General features: G+C 38.4%; 1 long non-coding RNA gene across 1 annotated transcript in view; it reads right to left on the reverse strand.

Annotated features, from left to right (window-relative positions):
- The window catches only part of LOC129136908 (uncharacterized), a 168,463-nt gene that overhangs the window by 72,031 nt on the left and 79,941 nt on the right, over nt 1-16,491 (reverse strand). The window lies entirely within an intron of this gene.

A 16,491-nucleotide genomic window follows, 5' to 3' on the forward strand; every position in this document is an offset into this window, starting at 1 on the left:
ACTTTACCATAGATATGTACGTATAGGAAAAAAATACAGTATATATAGAGTTCAGTACTATTCACATTTTCAGGCATTCACTGGGGGGTCTTGGGATGCATTCCCCACAGTTAAGAGGGACTACTCTACATTATATTTCAGAAACATAGAAATGAGCACCCGCAGGTGTGGTGGCTCACTCCTGTAATCCCGGTAGTTTAGGAGGCCAAGGCAGGAGGATTACTTGAGGCCAGGAGTTTAAGACCAGTCCGGTCTTAAACTTATAGTGAGACTACATCTCTACCAAAAAAAAAATAGAAAAATTAGCTAGGCATGGTGGCACACACCTGTAGTCCAAGCTACTTGGGAGTCTGGGATGGGAAGATTGCTTGAGCCCAGGAGTTCAAGGTACAGTGAGCTACGAGTGTGCCTCTGCACTCCAGCCTGGGTGACAGCGAGATCCTGTTACTAAAAAATCTTAAAAAAAGAAAAAAAACTAATGTGGGAAAATATGGATTCTGAATTTGTGCTAATGCATTATTCTTTGCAGTATGCATTGTCATTGAGAACTAAGTCACTGGGACTTTGATGTTGTGTGGTATTTGCACAAACACACATCTCAAATGTTCCAAGAGATGAGTCAGTGGTTAGAAATAATGGTCTATGTTCATTTTAAATACTAGACCAGACTCAGAATTCAGTCACTGCTTTTCATTCCTGAGAGAGTCCAAATGATTTAAAGTCGTGAGTCAACACTACCAAATGTCTTTTTCTATTAGGTGATAAAGAGGTTCACCATTGGTGGCTTTTGTGGAAGTACAGCATGGCAGAAATTGAGTAGCCTCGGGAAAGGCTTGAAGCAATTGCTTTGTTTTTGGAAGGGATGCCTCACGGAATGCACGTATTTTATCCTGAATATGATAAATACCAGCAGCATTCACGCAATAACCTAAGAAAACAGCAGTGGAAATTTCTCAGTTATCTTTCCCCGCCTTGCTTTACTTGGATACTTGAGTGTTGAAGCAGTGTAGTTCCTTGACGTTTTTCTGCAAATCTATGATGTTGATCTTGGAACATAATAGAAGTATGGTGTTATATATGGAAACCTAGGAAACAGATTTCTCATTAAGTCCTGGAGAACATCAGTAGCATCAGAAATGCTGAACAGAAATTGCTTAAACCACTGTTATCTTTAATGGGGACAATTGTTTAGTTGTCTGTAGTAGTGTCCACAGTGATAATCTGGCATTGGTAGCTTCGGTAAAATTAAATTCTTGTAAGATTTTCTATCTATCAATGTTAGCAAAGAGCCAGATGAGGTGATTGCGGAATGGAAGGTCTAGCCATAGTACATGTACTGGTCATCTCTGAGGCCATAATAAAGTACCATAGACTGAGTGGCTTAAATAACAGATATTTATTTTCTCACAATTCTGAAAGCTGGAAGTCTGAGATCAGGGTACCAACATGGTTGGGTTCTGGATGGTGAAGGCCCTGGGGGAGTCAGATACTCCCCTCAGCCCTGCTTAAACTTGTTCCTGAAACAACTGATGCTGGCAAGGCTGTGGAGAAATAGGAACACTTTTACACTGTTGGTGGGAGTATAAATTAGTTCCACCATGTGGAAGACAGTGTGGCGATTCCTGAAGGATCTAGAACCAGAAATACCATTTGACCCACCAATCCCATTACTGTATCTATACCCAAAGGATTATAAATCAAGCTACTATAAAGACACATGCACACGTATGTTTATTGCAGCACTATTTACAATAGCAAAGGCTTGGAACTAACCCAAATGCCCCTCAATGATAGACTGGATAAAGAAAATGTGATACATATACACCGTGGAATACTATGCAGCCATAAAAAAGAATGAGTTCATGTCCTTTGCAGGGACACGGATGAAGCTAGAAGCCGTCATTCTCAGCAAACTAACACGGAAACGGAAAACCAAACACTGCATGTTCTCGCTCATAATTTAGAGTTGAACAATGAGAACACATGGACACAGGGAGAGGAACATCATACACTGGGGCCTGTCAGGGGTTGGCGGCAAGGGGAGGGAGAGCATCAGGACGAATATCTAATCCATGCAGTGCTTAAAACCTGGATGACGGGTTAATAGGTGCAGCAAACCACCATGGCACATGCATACCTATGTAACAAACCTGCACGTTCTGCACATGTATCCCAGGAATTAAAGTAAAATTAAAAAAAAAAACATAACATAACAAAACAAAACAAAACTTCTTCCTAAGCTCCTATTGGGAGCCATTGGACTAGTGACCAAGAAACCTGGATTCTGGTCATGACTGCTACTTCCCATCTGTAAGACATTCGATAAGTCAATTAACTTCTAGACACTTTCATTTCCTCATCTTGAAAAATAAGGCTGAGCCAGGTGCAGTGGCTCACACCTGTAATCCCAGCACTTTGGGAGGCCAAGGCAGGCGGATCACTTGAAGTCAGGAGTTTGAGACCAGGCTGACCAACATGGAGGAACCCTGTCTCTACTGAAAATACAAAATTAATAGGGTGTGGTGGTGCATGCCTTTAATCCCAGCTACTTGGGAGACTGACGCAGGAGAATGGCTTGAGCCTGGGAGGCGGAGGTTGCAGTGAGCCGAGATCGTGCCATTGCACTCCAGCCTGGGCAACAAGAGTGAAACTCCATCCCAAAAAACAAACAAACAAAATAAGGCTGATAAAAGTATTCAGTGTCTATCTCAAAAGGCTGTACAGCTCTAACTAGGGTGTTGTATGAGAAAGCACATAACAAATCGTAAGATCGTGTTAATCCAAGTCATCATTGCCGTTGTAGCAAGCACTGAGGTGCATGAAGATCTTCCACTGGTTAAGGGACATTAGTAGTCAGATTGTGACAATGTACACATTTATACCTGAACTAGATTAATGATTTACTTGTGAACATCTTCCTTGAGGTCACAGCCAAAAAAAAGTTTCACACTTCCCATGAAATCTTGCCAAGTTTTTTTTTTTTTAATCCAAAATTGTGGGAGCAAATTACAGAAGAGAGCTAGGAAACCATTCCCAGCTCCTGGTGCATGGGATCTTCCTTTAGCAACTTTCCCTCCCACCCTGTGAGTCTGCTCTGTGCAGGTCACAGATCTGTTCATGTATCCTAGGCTGATGAGTCTTGCAATTCCCCTTTGCACAAGATTGATCTTACTACCCAGAAGCTATTTGAGGAAGCAACAGATTAAATTATCTTTTCTATATATTTTTTCGGATAATTTTGGATTTCTTATGAAAGTGTTCACATACTTCAGCAGTGTCTGTCATCTCTAGAGTCTTAGGTCACAATTATACGGCCTTCACATGAATAGGGAAAAAAAAAAGAGAAGCTCTTTCAGTTTTTAAAATTCTTCCCTTTATGAGGAATCCACTTGCAAAAGGAAATATGAAAAACATTAAATCATGGAACAGCCAAATTGTTTTAAGCAGACAATTGTTCAAAGTTTCCATGAAGGCCTTGGTGGCTCTTTTCTGATACACTATTCTCTTTTATGTACATAATACTGAGTATTTGGAGGCTTGGGTTTCCTTATTAAGTCAGAAGTTTGTCAAATTTAACTCCCTGGGGGCTAGAATAAACTTATTTTCTTTCTTTTTCCTCTACCAAATTCCATAGTTCTTTCCCTCCCATATTTCTCTGTTTGCCTGAGGAAGTGACTCCTTTGCCCACATTCCCCACATCCCAAAGGGTAATAATTATTTTTTATATTAGCTAACACCCACTGCTATAAGGGAGGCAAAAAGCAGGAACCTGGGGGGAACAGTCAAGAACTTCAATGGCCACAATGCAGGCAGTGAAAATTATTACCAGGGCTGGAACTGTGAAAACAGTGGGTCACTCTTAAAATGGGTAATGTGAGAGTCCCCAGAGAGCATTTGGTGATTGCAAAAGTCAATCTTTGAGCTCATGATTCTTGGCCCAATTGGAGCATTTTCCTTTATAGTCTTCTTACCTTGGACTCCTCATTCCAGTGGCCTGAAAAAGTCTACCTTGTTTCTTATCCAGAGAAGGGGGAGTGGATTTTATTTTTCAAGGTCTACATGTGCTCTAGACACAAGGAGATGCCATCCTCTGACTTAGAGTTTTAGTCCTCCCCTACCACATCTGCACACCCCAGTAGTGATGATAGATAGTCACTGAGCCACTTTCTTTGAAAACCATCTTTGCATTTGGGAAAATAGGGAAAATTAGCAATGCATGTTTTCTACACAGGATACTGCTATCTTTCCTACCAATTCACTAGTACACGGAAAGCCTGTGAACTGTGAATGGGTATCTCCAACAGAGTCCTGTTTCACCCTCGACCAGCATGGCAGGCTCAGCTCATGTGATCTCCATATTTCCCATTTAGAGGTTTTCCTTTTGCTTTGCTTTGTTTTTCAACCTTAATTCCCCACCAAGGAAGAGCAAACTGCTGTTTAGGAAGTAAGCTACCACATCATCCACCCTTGATTTCAATGTCTATTCCCACATTAGGAACATACAATGTGAAGTTTAAGCCAAACTAAAGCTAAAGGCAAAGGTCAAGTTCACTCAGCAGCCTACTGACAGGTCTAAACCTATTGACCTGCCTGAAGAAGTATGCTTCATGGTTAACCAGACTGAAATGTTTATTCCACAGCAGGAGGGAAAAACCAAATAACCAGGTTGTTCACCTGAAGAGTAGGATTCAACATGTTAAAATTATATGAACAAACAGCAGTAGCCTACAAGCCACAGCCCAAATAAAGAGCAGCAATTCGTTGATGAATATAAACCATTTTGTTGTGAATTTTAAAACATTTCATACTGTTTTATTATTATTATTTTGCTTTTACGGCTTTTAAGTACTAACTCTCTACAAAGGTTGGTTTATCACTATCCCTGGTAAACACTCATAATCCTAAGTTAGTTTTAAAGAAAATAGTCTTAAAAGTTACAAGACGAAAAGAGCACCAGACTTCAGCATGTGAAAAGCTCCTGGGAGGATTCGATGGATTGTGGTCCTGTTCCCTCTGCAAGTGGTACGAAGAGTCCTTTTGCCCCCAGTTTGCTTGTGCCTTGGGACATAAAGTTGTTCCTAAGAGTGGAGACAAGCACCATCCTTCTAGAAGGCCTTGGGGACAACGCACCTTAAATAGACAATGGCTCAGAGGCTGATGGATTAAAAGATGCTGTATCCCCCATGGGATTCCACAATCCAAATGACTAAGTAATCCGAAAAATTATTTGATACCCTTTTTTTTTTCTTTTTCTCGACTACAAGGAGACAGGCTCAGTCGTGAATCCCACCCAGGCTCACATGGCTCCAGTTCTGGAGTCAGGGTCACCTATCAATTTTGTGCATGGGTGCACAGGACAGGATTTGGGATCTAGGGCACTCATAAGAAGCTTGTTCTCTTGCTCTTATAACCATGCCACAGTTGTGCCATACAGAAAGAGAAAAGGTATATGAAAGTTATTAAGGGAGTTTCACCAATAGTTAATTATATTAATCTATTAACATGTAAATGCTCCTCTCCAATTTCAGCTAAGATACCAGTATATGGGCATTGAGGATGGCATCTGCAGAAGAAAGTGGATTTTTTTTTTTTAATTATAGAGAAACGTGTTGACCAACAAGGAGAAATCCGTATGGTACTGTGAGAGAACAGCTCCCTTGTCACAGATCGGGCAGGCAGCAGTTGCTAGCTAGGACTGGGGCTTATGTAAGGCACTGCTCTCAGCCCTGGGGCCCTGGGGCCCAGTTTCCAGCCAGGATCCAATGGGTCAGCGTGCCAGGTGAATGAAATCCTGCCTTTGTTTAACTGCCCCAGAGTCTCCCTTGCTCTGGGACGTTCCGTGCAACAGAAACCCAGACACGCTTATTATACAGAAACCCAGGAGGGAAAGAGGAAGGAGGCTTGTAGGTGCCAACGGCAGTGGCAAAAACTGAATAGGCAAGAACTTTCTCTCAGCCAAGTCAGCAGAGTGTCCCAAAGTCTCAGAGATTCCAGTCTATGGGGATGGGAGAAAGTGTCCTATAAAAGCAATCCAACCACCATAACTCAGCACCCACATAAAAAGTAACGCTGATTTTAACAACTAAGTTATGCAGAGAGGATTTTTTAGAAGATATTTAAAAAATTGTTTTTAAATGTAGGTTTTTAATCATATGTGTTAACTAGGTTGAAGGCTGTTGGGTTCCTACTAAACAGACCCAGATTATGTGTCACAATAATAACATCATTGATCCATCAAATTAACAAAAATACATAAACTATTAGGTGAAATCATATAATTCACATGATTATTTTTATTATGAAAGTAATAAAAAATAGAAAAGGCAAATTGTCACATCCAATGTCACTAATCTAGCCCAATCACCATTATATACTAAACAATTTTTAAAGTTTTGATTTAAGCTGCTCACAGTTGAATTGTTTGTTCTCAGTCCTACCTCCCAAGAAGGTGGCAACAAAAAAGGTACTTTCCTGGGTATTTGTGAACACTCACACAAATATAAATATTAGAGAAGGCACACTGAAATTTTAAATTCAGCAAACAAAAGTCTATCAGATTGTTGAAAACCAACTGTGTGCCTCACACTGTTGGTTATTATTTCATACCAATTATATTATTCCATCTATACACTTGAGGCTCTTATCCTCAAGTAAATTAGTTCATATTTTCACACATAAATACATTCATATTTTTAAGATTTTCCATGTTAGTTATTTCTTTATGTGGTGGACTGCCTAAAGTTACTTTGCATCACGGTTGTAGCATCACAGGATGGGGTAAAGTTTTAACATGAGATGTAGAAAAATAATAAGCCTTAAAAATCAGCCAAGTAATTAGTAATATTTATCAAGTACCTGCCCCATGCACAACAGGGGCCTATAGTAAGCTGGTTAACTAGCAGTTTCTGGCCATCTACTCAGTATGCAATAGACCAAGTGCACTGAGAAATGAAAGAGAAGGACATTGCATAGTCCATATTCTCAAAGAATTTTCTTCTAAACACAAAATCTACACATGGGAATTGACTTGGGGGCACTTATAAAAACACACGGGAAATTAGCATATTTCAAACTGATTTTAGAAAATATATCCAGAATACATAATAGAGGAGCCAGCATGGCTGGATGGGATTCATCACAAAGTCTTCTGCCAGAGAGAAAGGAGAGGTTTAGGGACTTGCTCATTTCATTTAGAAGCCTCATGCTTCACTTTGCACCTTACTTTTGCATTTCCAAGGTTTAATTTTTTAATTGCAAAGTTAAAATTGTAGTCTCTCAGTGCACTATTCTCTGACACACTGTTGGAGATCAGGCTCTGCATAAATACCTGGAGAGAAATCTTAAGTGAGTTAGCGCTACTGGCAGGGGATTGAAACTCCTCCTACGCAGTTCCGGAGCAACTCTTTAGGAGGCCTGCCTAACCATGAGTGATGGCACACAAAAAGAATGGTGGGAATTGAAAGTGCAAAAACAGTCTTTATTTTTCTTCTGGAATAACTGCAGTTTTTAAATAAATTACAAATTTGCCAGTGATTTAGATTTTCGTTTAATTCCACAAGTTTCTCTCTCTCTCTGTACATATATATATATACACGCATATATATACACATACATATACATATATATACACATATACTCACACAAGTCTATATATACAATTATATATTATGTAATAATATATAATATAGACTTGCAGAATATATATATAAATATATATATTCTACAAGTCTCTCTTTTTTGTGTGTGTATATATACACATATATATACACAAGTCTATATATATGTGTGTGTGCGTGTTTTATATTTATATATCTACATATATATTTTTATATCTATATATCTACATATATATATACAGTTATATATATGTAGATATATAGATATAAAAAATCCATGGGCTCTGGAGGAGATGGTCTGTGATCCATCCCAGCTCTATAAGATGGAAGAATCTCTGATCAGCAAATCTGGTAGCACTGTGGAGGCAGAAAGGAGTCTATAGTACCTAAGATCTTTCTGGAACAGTCTGCAGGAAAAGCCTCCCTTCCTTTGCAAAGCAAGAGATAGAGCCATTTCCAGAATGCCAAGAGGAGACACCAGACAGAAGCAAGAAGAATTGCAGGAGGCCAAGGGTGAGAAAAGATCGGCTGTCATGAGCACCAGGAAGGGGCCCTGGAGACACATTGCTCAATTAAGACTTTGTAGCAGAGTTGCTTAGTAAGGAAATGCTACCAGGAGGTCCTTGGCCCTAGAGCTTTGCAACCAAATGTCAGACTCCTTAGAATAGAGGTCCTCAATAGATTTTTCTTTTATTTGTTTTTTCCTTTGTTTCTTTTGTTTTTTATATTAATATAAATATGCTTCCATGATATATTCATGGTATGTAAATTTCAGCTATAAGTCCACTTCTGTCTCACTCAAAAGAATATTCTAGAAAATGAGTGAGAATGATTTTATTACATAAATATCCTTGAATCTCTTCTAATTTAATATTTTTATTTAATTAAAATTTTAATCAAAATTACTTTTTAGAGACATAAAGCAAACTACATTATTACACATAAGTTTATTTGAACAATTATCTTCGTAATATATAAAATAAGATAGAGTTGCTAAATTTTTCTACATTTTTAAATAAATATTCAATTATATTTCAAAAATTACCTTTATGTACTAAAATTCAGTTCTGTAAAAATTTACTTACTTGGAAAAAAACATTTTAAGAATTTATATCTATTAAAATGTCAAGAATATTATCTTTATCACTTCTGAAAAGAATGTCTTTAAACACTAAGAGCTAGTAACTGTTGAAATCAAAGGAAGAGAGAAAAGCACTGAAACACTGTTAGCGTTTTCTTCTTCACAAACCTCCGAAACATCACATGTACCATTGTCTTCAGTTTAGCCTGTATTGAAATTCAGATTTTTCTTCACTACTTTAAAATTATTCCAATAAGGATTGTATTGGTGAGCCACAAAGTTTTGTTCATCTCTGATAGGAAATGCAATTCTCTTTGTACCTAATTCTATATTCTCCTGTAGATATTTCTCATTTATATCTTAAAAAGTAGATTATTTACAATTTTGGTACTTTATCCATTAGCAATTACAGTTTGCTAATACCTCATAAATAACAGCAGTACACTGAGAACCACTGTTTTAGAGGACTGGGCTCCTCAGTCCTGTCCTTAAGGGCAGAAAGCCAATGAGAAAGGGCAGCATTGAGAAGCAATGTTAAAGAGAGCTTAGGTTCGCCTGTTCCAGGAGCTAGGGAAATATAGATGAGCTCAACACCCTGAAATAAAGGATAGCAAGAAATATACAGAAATATCATAGGTTTTTCCTACTAGAAAAAGAGAAGTGGTAGCCTTTTGGCAAATTAATGTGATGCCTGGCATGTGTATGTACACTGAGACAGAAACCAATATGAGGCACCAGAGAAGTGATCATGAGCAAGACAGAAAGTTGTGTATATAAAACTGAACACAAATTAGTCTTCTCTAATGTATTCTATACCAATATCTAGAGATATGGCCCTAATAGAAGACTGAAACTATATGGAGATAGTCAGCATGAAACAAAGGTAGCCAGATTAGTACTGAAAGTCTGTTTCTAAGAAGTTCAATAGTTCCTTAGTATAAAGAAGCATTGGTGATTAACACCATGCTTCTGCTATTCTAGTTGCAATTAGGTACATAGAATTTTCCATCAAATGCCATATTTTTTAAATCCAGTATACATAAAATTTTCTTAACTTGTCTAAGTTATTTATTTCCAAAGTCCTAATATTTAAGAACTGTAAAAACTGCAACTCTTGAATTAGGTGAACCTAACTAACCAATGGATCATGACTTTGATGCTCAGACAAGGCCTACCTTAATTTAGTTTTACATAATGAGTGATATATTTATTTACTTATTTATTCATTCCACAGACATTATAGAGACACTTACCATATTCAAGGCACTGTTTTAGACTCAAGGGCTATGATAGTAAACAAGGCAGGTAATTGTGCTCTTATCTGAGATCCAGATGGAAACATTCGTCACTATAGTTATGCCAAGGCAGGTTGTACTTGCTCTACCTTGCAATCCTCTTTGCGCTCCTTGAGTTGCTACTATCCTGGAAACCCATCCCCATGAGTTAAGCCAGGTGTCCAACACAGACTTCAAGCCAGGATATAGTGATTTTCTTCTTCTATCACAGTTTGAGGAGAGAACTCCACTGGAGGTATGAACAGATTTCCTAGCCTGTATGAACAGAGAATTACCCAACACCCAAGACATAATTAGGCTGATTAGTTCCTTTTGCTCTGGCTGGACAAATTTTTTGTGACCTCATTATAAAAACCAGGAAGCCAGAAGAAGAAAAGGAGGAATGCGTATTGGACATTCCCAAGCCCACTCCTAAATGTCCTTGTTTTGTCTTTTGTTTTTATTGAGTTTTAAACTCAAATCAGAAAAGGCAAACATGCAAGCAAGAAACGTCAAAAACACAAATTTTGGCTGATAGAAACACCAGATTTTTATAATAAAATAATTTTCCACATATTAACCCATCCATAATTTTCTCAAATGAAATATTCCCATTGTTGCACAATAGTCCAAATTCCGCTCTAAATTGTGGACAAATGTCCTTTCCAGGAATAAAGCTTAGTTACACACAATTTGGACAGCATTTGCCTCAACACACAATTGAGATAGGAAGTGCCTTTCAGTTTTTGTGTTCTTTGGCAGCTGGATGTCTCTGATTTTTATAGGCCTCAAACTTAGGGCAACACGAAAGGTAACTGCAGGTTGACAATTTTTATTTGTATAACATATGTGTGTTGAGTATGGCTCTGCAATGATATGAGAGCAAATTCTAGAAATGAAAGTATTAGGTACCAAAATATATCTTTTAGAGTTGTTACTGAGCCATAAGAAGTAATTCCTCATAAACACTGTGTAAGAAACAGATTTTATGACACATATAACTTAAAACCAAATAAATGAATGAAAAACAGAATGCTTCTTTCTGGTATCAGCTCAATAAATAATTGATCATCAACAATTTGAGTTGCTGTCATCTTTGCACTACTTCTCAGTAATGTATATTTAAGTGTCCTTAGGCTGAAATCCAACCCCCTTCCAGCAGAAGCAGATTATTTTCTCTACCTCTTACCAAATTAGGGTCAGCAAATTCATGGTTGGCTCACCCCCACTTTCCCATACCACATCTCTGACAGCAGGAAAGGATTATTTAATTGATTAGAGATGTGCAAGATACAATGCTTTGGAACCATTCTCAACATAACCCTCCAGGCAGCCATGACCAATCCATTGGAGTAGCCACGGAGATGAAATCCTTTTGCCATCAAATAAATAACAAACCAAATTGAGATGATGAGCTTAATGAATGAGGTTAGCAAACGCTTCTGCCAGGAACATTTAGATAATTATAAAGTTCAATTAGTTATTTACTGAACACTTAGAATATTCTTAGCACTTTGCTAGGAAAAGCATGAGATTAAAAATAAAGTGTATGTCATAGTGTAAGTCAACCTAGATAGGGAGGCAACATTAACATGTAAATTTTAAAAAATGTGTTAGTCATTGCATAGGTAGGAAGAATCACTAAAGAAATTTAAAACGGACTGAAATCAGCAAGGTCGGGAGTTATGAGTAAAATTTTCATGGATAAAGCTTGAAATGGAACTTAAGCAGAGTACATTTTAACTAGAAAAAGGGAAGTTAGAAGAGCATTCCAAGTTAGGAAAAATAATCTAATGAAAAGCAAGACATGGGACTAGGTATGGAATAGTCATCAGAACACAAAGAGACTAGAATTAGGAAGAAGGGAGCATGACAGTAAAAATCCAACAGTAAGTGGGAAATAAAGTAGAATGGGTTCTAAAACGCAGGACCAGAAACCCAGATAGGGGTATTTAGAACCGACACAAGAAGGAAGGAGGCCCTGTTCCTGTTTTCCATTTAGAATCAACTCAATAAGTTTTTCTATGTAAGCCATGGAGTGTGACTTGGAATCCTGGCTCCCCTCCTTATTAACTTAAATATTAACCCTTGTATCTCAATTTCTTTTTCTGTAAAACAAGTATCATATTATCACCACAGGGTGAAGGTGAGGAATAAATGAATGAATATTTGTGAACTTCTTAGAATAATCCTGGACACATTGTAGTCACTGCATGGATGTGTGAAATAAATGAGAAGCATAGCATGGTTTACAGAAACAAGAATAGATCTGAGATGTACATGGCAGGATGTCTCCTGGGCTCCATCATCTTTTCTCCAACTTTTTTTTAATCCATTTAAAAGTAGCATCAGGGAAGTATCCTCTTGATACTTAATATCCTCTTGCCTCCCAGAGTGAGCGGCAACTGAGTTATGTGAGGGCATAACTCAGGCTCCCACAGGCCATTAGGAGGGCTGAGGAATGGACCACATCCTTACAGCGGTTTCAAAGAAACCCTCCTTTTATGTTCCTGAAGATGTAGGGGAGGCTTATACAAACAACCAAAATAACTTCAGATTTCACTGAACATGGAAGTGAATTCTCACATATGTTCTCTCAATTTCACACTCCCTACGAGATCCACCATGCCAACCACAGAGTCTCGGAGAGGTCAAAAACTCCCTATTTTTACAAAAAGCCTTACAGTTTAGAAAATTGTTTGCTTAAATTGGCTTCCAGGATAATTCCTATGTCCCTTCAAGGTGAGTGTGTGGAATTCTTTTATCTCACTTTACAGATAAAGGGACTGAAATTCAAGTCACACGTAAGGGGTCAGGTCTACCATCTCTTACTCCCAGGCTCTTATACTTGGCTATTCTAGCCCTTAGACCTAATGCCTCCCAGTGTCTTAAATATGTGCTCTATTCTGTGTCACTCCAGAGGAAGTTATCATGGGGACAGCATTGGATTGCCCTCCTATTTTGTCATCCACCTGAAAGAATAAGCTTAGCTTTACTGTAGATATTTCCATGTTGGCAACTTCCAGTTGAAAACTCCTTCAAAACGTCTGAATCAAATGGATATATATGCCCAGTCATATTGATAGGGTGAGCTTTGTGACTGGCTGGCATAAAACTAGTCTGGGTCAGCTGGACCCATGGGGAAGCTGAAGGGACGTGTAGAGGCAAACCCATGGGCTCCAGCTTCAGATGGATGTGCATTTGATCTCAGTCTGCCACCCTAACATTTAGGTCTTTACTAGCTGCGTGACCTTGGTTAAGTTACTTTACCTTTCTGAGCCTTAGTTTTCAACAATACCTATCTTACAGGGTTATAGGAAGGAATAAGGGACAAATAGTTAGAGATGTATAGTTACACACACATCATGGGTGCTAAGTAAATAGTTACAACTATTTTTATTATTCTAAAGCTCATCATTTGCACAAGCACAATGAAAGATGGTAGATTGTTATCCTCAGGAGATCCCCAAGTAAGTCCATTCTAACCTCTCTTCTTACTGTGCCTCAGTCACCAGATACCCACAGTCAGTGACATTATGGGCAGAGTTCAAATTCCTTCCATTCTTCACTGTGCTAGAAAGTATTGCACGTCCAGAAATGCTGGGTCTGGCCCTCTTTTCTCACTTCCTTACAGTGAAACCTTAGGGGAAACCCCTTATACTTCTCCAGAGGGGTTTTTTTTTTGTTTTTGTTTTTGTTTTTGTTTTTTTTGTGGCAGAAAGTGACAAATGAAGGGAAGTATAAGAGTGGTAGAAGGTATATATAACATACGCCCTGCCTACCTCACAGAGTTCTATGGAAGATGAAATGTGATCATGCATGTGAAATTGTCATATTAATTCAAGGGGCAATGGAAATGCCAGAGACTACTACGTGGAATTTTGAATATGCCTTCTACTCTATATTGCATGTACTTTTCATAAGGTAGTTTTTTTCTTTGCAAAAAATAACAAATATTTGACCAAGTAAAACCTAATGGACACATCTACCAGTGACTTCCCTCCTAGCACATGCTCAGTTTTCCTTCCCACCACTGCTCACATACCCAAGGAATTGTTGGCCTTTGCTCAAGTATCAAATTAATCTAAAGAAAACCTTTCCACTCCTATCTTGCTGACCATTAAAGGAAAACTGCAAGCAACATCAAAGGGAACCCAATCTTTATATTCAACACAGGCTGTGAAAGGCTGGGGCAAAGTACCCAGCAGGGATTGGACTGCATATCTATCTAAGACCTTGAAACTCCGTATTTGTCTAAGACCTTGAAACCAGCTTAACCATGCAGGATCTGATGCAGAGAGAACAGACTCACTCTGCCCAGACCTGATGCAATAAATTAGACTCAGAAAAGCAATTTAAAATTTTATCAAAGAGAATTAGCCCTTTCTGATAGGGAAACCAATTTGAGAATTCCAAATTTATTGAACACTTGATATGTACAAAGCACCATGAGTGCTACAAAGATGTCGTCCCTATTTTTAAGAAGGCTGTAACCAAATATGGTGAATATGAACACACTTCATAGACTAGAATCAAGGTTTTGCTGGAATGCAGGATTCCTATTAAAATAGTAATGGGGAATAAGTCTATAGAGCCATACTATAGAAGTCTCAGGGATACAGATATCTTCTGTGTTTTGAGTACCTATAAATCACTATCTAGTATCATATTTAATTCTCCCAACAGTCCTATAAAGTATTTATCATCAACTTCATATTATAGATGAAGAAACCAGATTTCAGAGATGTGAAATAACTTTTCCCAAATTACCCAGCTAGAAATAGGTTTAGCTGGGATTTGAACTCAAGTCTCTTCGATGCCAATACTCAGGGAATTTCCAGTACACTTCACTCTCTCCCCGCATAAGAAATTTTTATAAAAGCCTAAGTAATCAGGAGCTGTTGAAAGTTATTGCGCAAGAGAAGAGAAGAATAGTTTTGGGTTTTGGAAGATCAATTTGACATTAATTAGTAAAATGGGCTAGAAACAGGGGAGAGATAATAAGGAAGACAGTTAAAGTTATTTTAATAGCCTAGCTGAAGGAAACCAAGGTCTGGTCTAGATCAGCAGCAACAGAACGGAAAGGATGGAGCGGAGACAAGAGACTGCAAAGTTTGATTTATTAGATATGGCAAATGTCTAGCTGTGGAGGAAACCAAACTGAAATAAGATGGGTCACAGTTGGCTAACGTGAATACTTCTATGGCAGATGCTTTACAAGGGTACACTGACCTTGTGTTTGATCTGCCAATGAGATGAGTTTATTTGTAACTGTGAAGTCCATAATTTTAAGTAGAGTCAAAATTAGGGCCTATTTTATTGGAAAACTGATGACTTGGACATCACGGTCACTTCATAGTTGATCTGAAGTCACAGTACAGCTACTCAAAATGTTAGCTTGGTCCCACATGTCCACTGGTCCCAACTTAGGATATGTGGGAAATGGTTGCTTTAACACAAAAGAGTCTACCCAGTTAGGTGACAGGGGTTCTGGGTCATTATCAGTTGAAGTTCAGCCCCTAAACTCTTAAGGAAAATTTCAAGCATTTTCAAGTACTTAACTTTCATTTTTAGAACAAAATAAAACAGGAGGAGAGGCAAGAAGGGAAGCTGAGTTTCAAAAGATGCCATTTTGCAAGACAATGTGCAACTGGAAACCTTTATAGAAAGTCATTTTAGGGAGCACTTATCTCTTTTTAAATTAATGGAGCTTGCTAGTTCCAAGAATCTCTTGGGCCACCTAGGATTTATTCCACATGTTGTTAGCAAGTGGCAATATATAAAAGACGAGATCTAATATTCAAAATGCTTGTAATAGCAACGTCCTTCCTGCCAATTGTAATAGCATAAAAACAATTGCACACATCTAATAAATCTGCTGGCTTTCAACAGTTGGAATCAGACCAGCGTCACCTTCTGTCTGCTGCATGAAGCCAGAACTCTGAAGACTAAAAAAAAAATCAGTGCTGGTATGAACTCTGACCTCCCGATCTTCTGACCTGGGTGATCTACTGTTACCCCCATTAGACTCGACTCATGAAACCCAACGTCTCTATCATTCAAAAAATGGACAGCTGGGGAGCAGGACACATGGAAACAGTATCTAGGGACTTGTAAAATCAGAGAGAGAAAATTGCAAAGAAGTGTAAATGAGGCAGATGAGCCTTTTCTTATGTGCATGGCAAGAAAATCAAGCTTCATCAGAAGTAATATGTACAGAGCTGAGAAAAATGTAGGAAAAGGCTTCCAGGGTGATGGGGTAGAAACCAAAATTATCTAGAATGAATTAGAGTTGTGGTGGACACAGAAGAGAAAGGATTAGAATGGTGATAGGCACCCAAGTGAGAACAGGAAGAATAAGTCAAAAAGAGAACCATTTCTCAAGGAGAAGCCTGGTTGCATTGCAGTGGTCTCCTTGGTTACCCATCCATGCTAATTATGGCAGTGAGGAAATTAAGGAAAAGCAGAGGTCCCATTGGAAATACAGCGAACTACATACTGAGGCATCTGGGTTCTCATC

Source organism: Pan troglodytes, chromosome 15 (genome assembly GCF_028858775.2).
Source record: "Pan troglodytes isolate AG18354 chromosome 15, NHGRI_mPanTro3-v2.0_pri, whole genome shotgun sequence".
NCBI lineage: Eukaryota > Metazoa > Chordata > Mammalia > Primates > Hominidae > Pan > Pan troglodytes.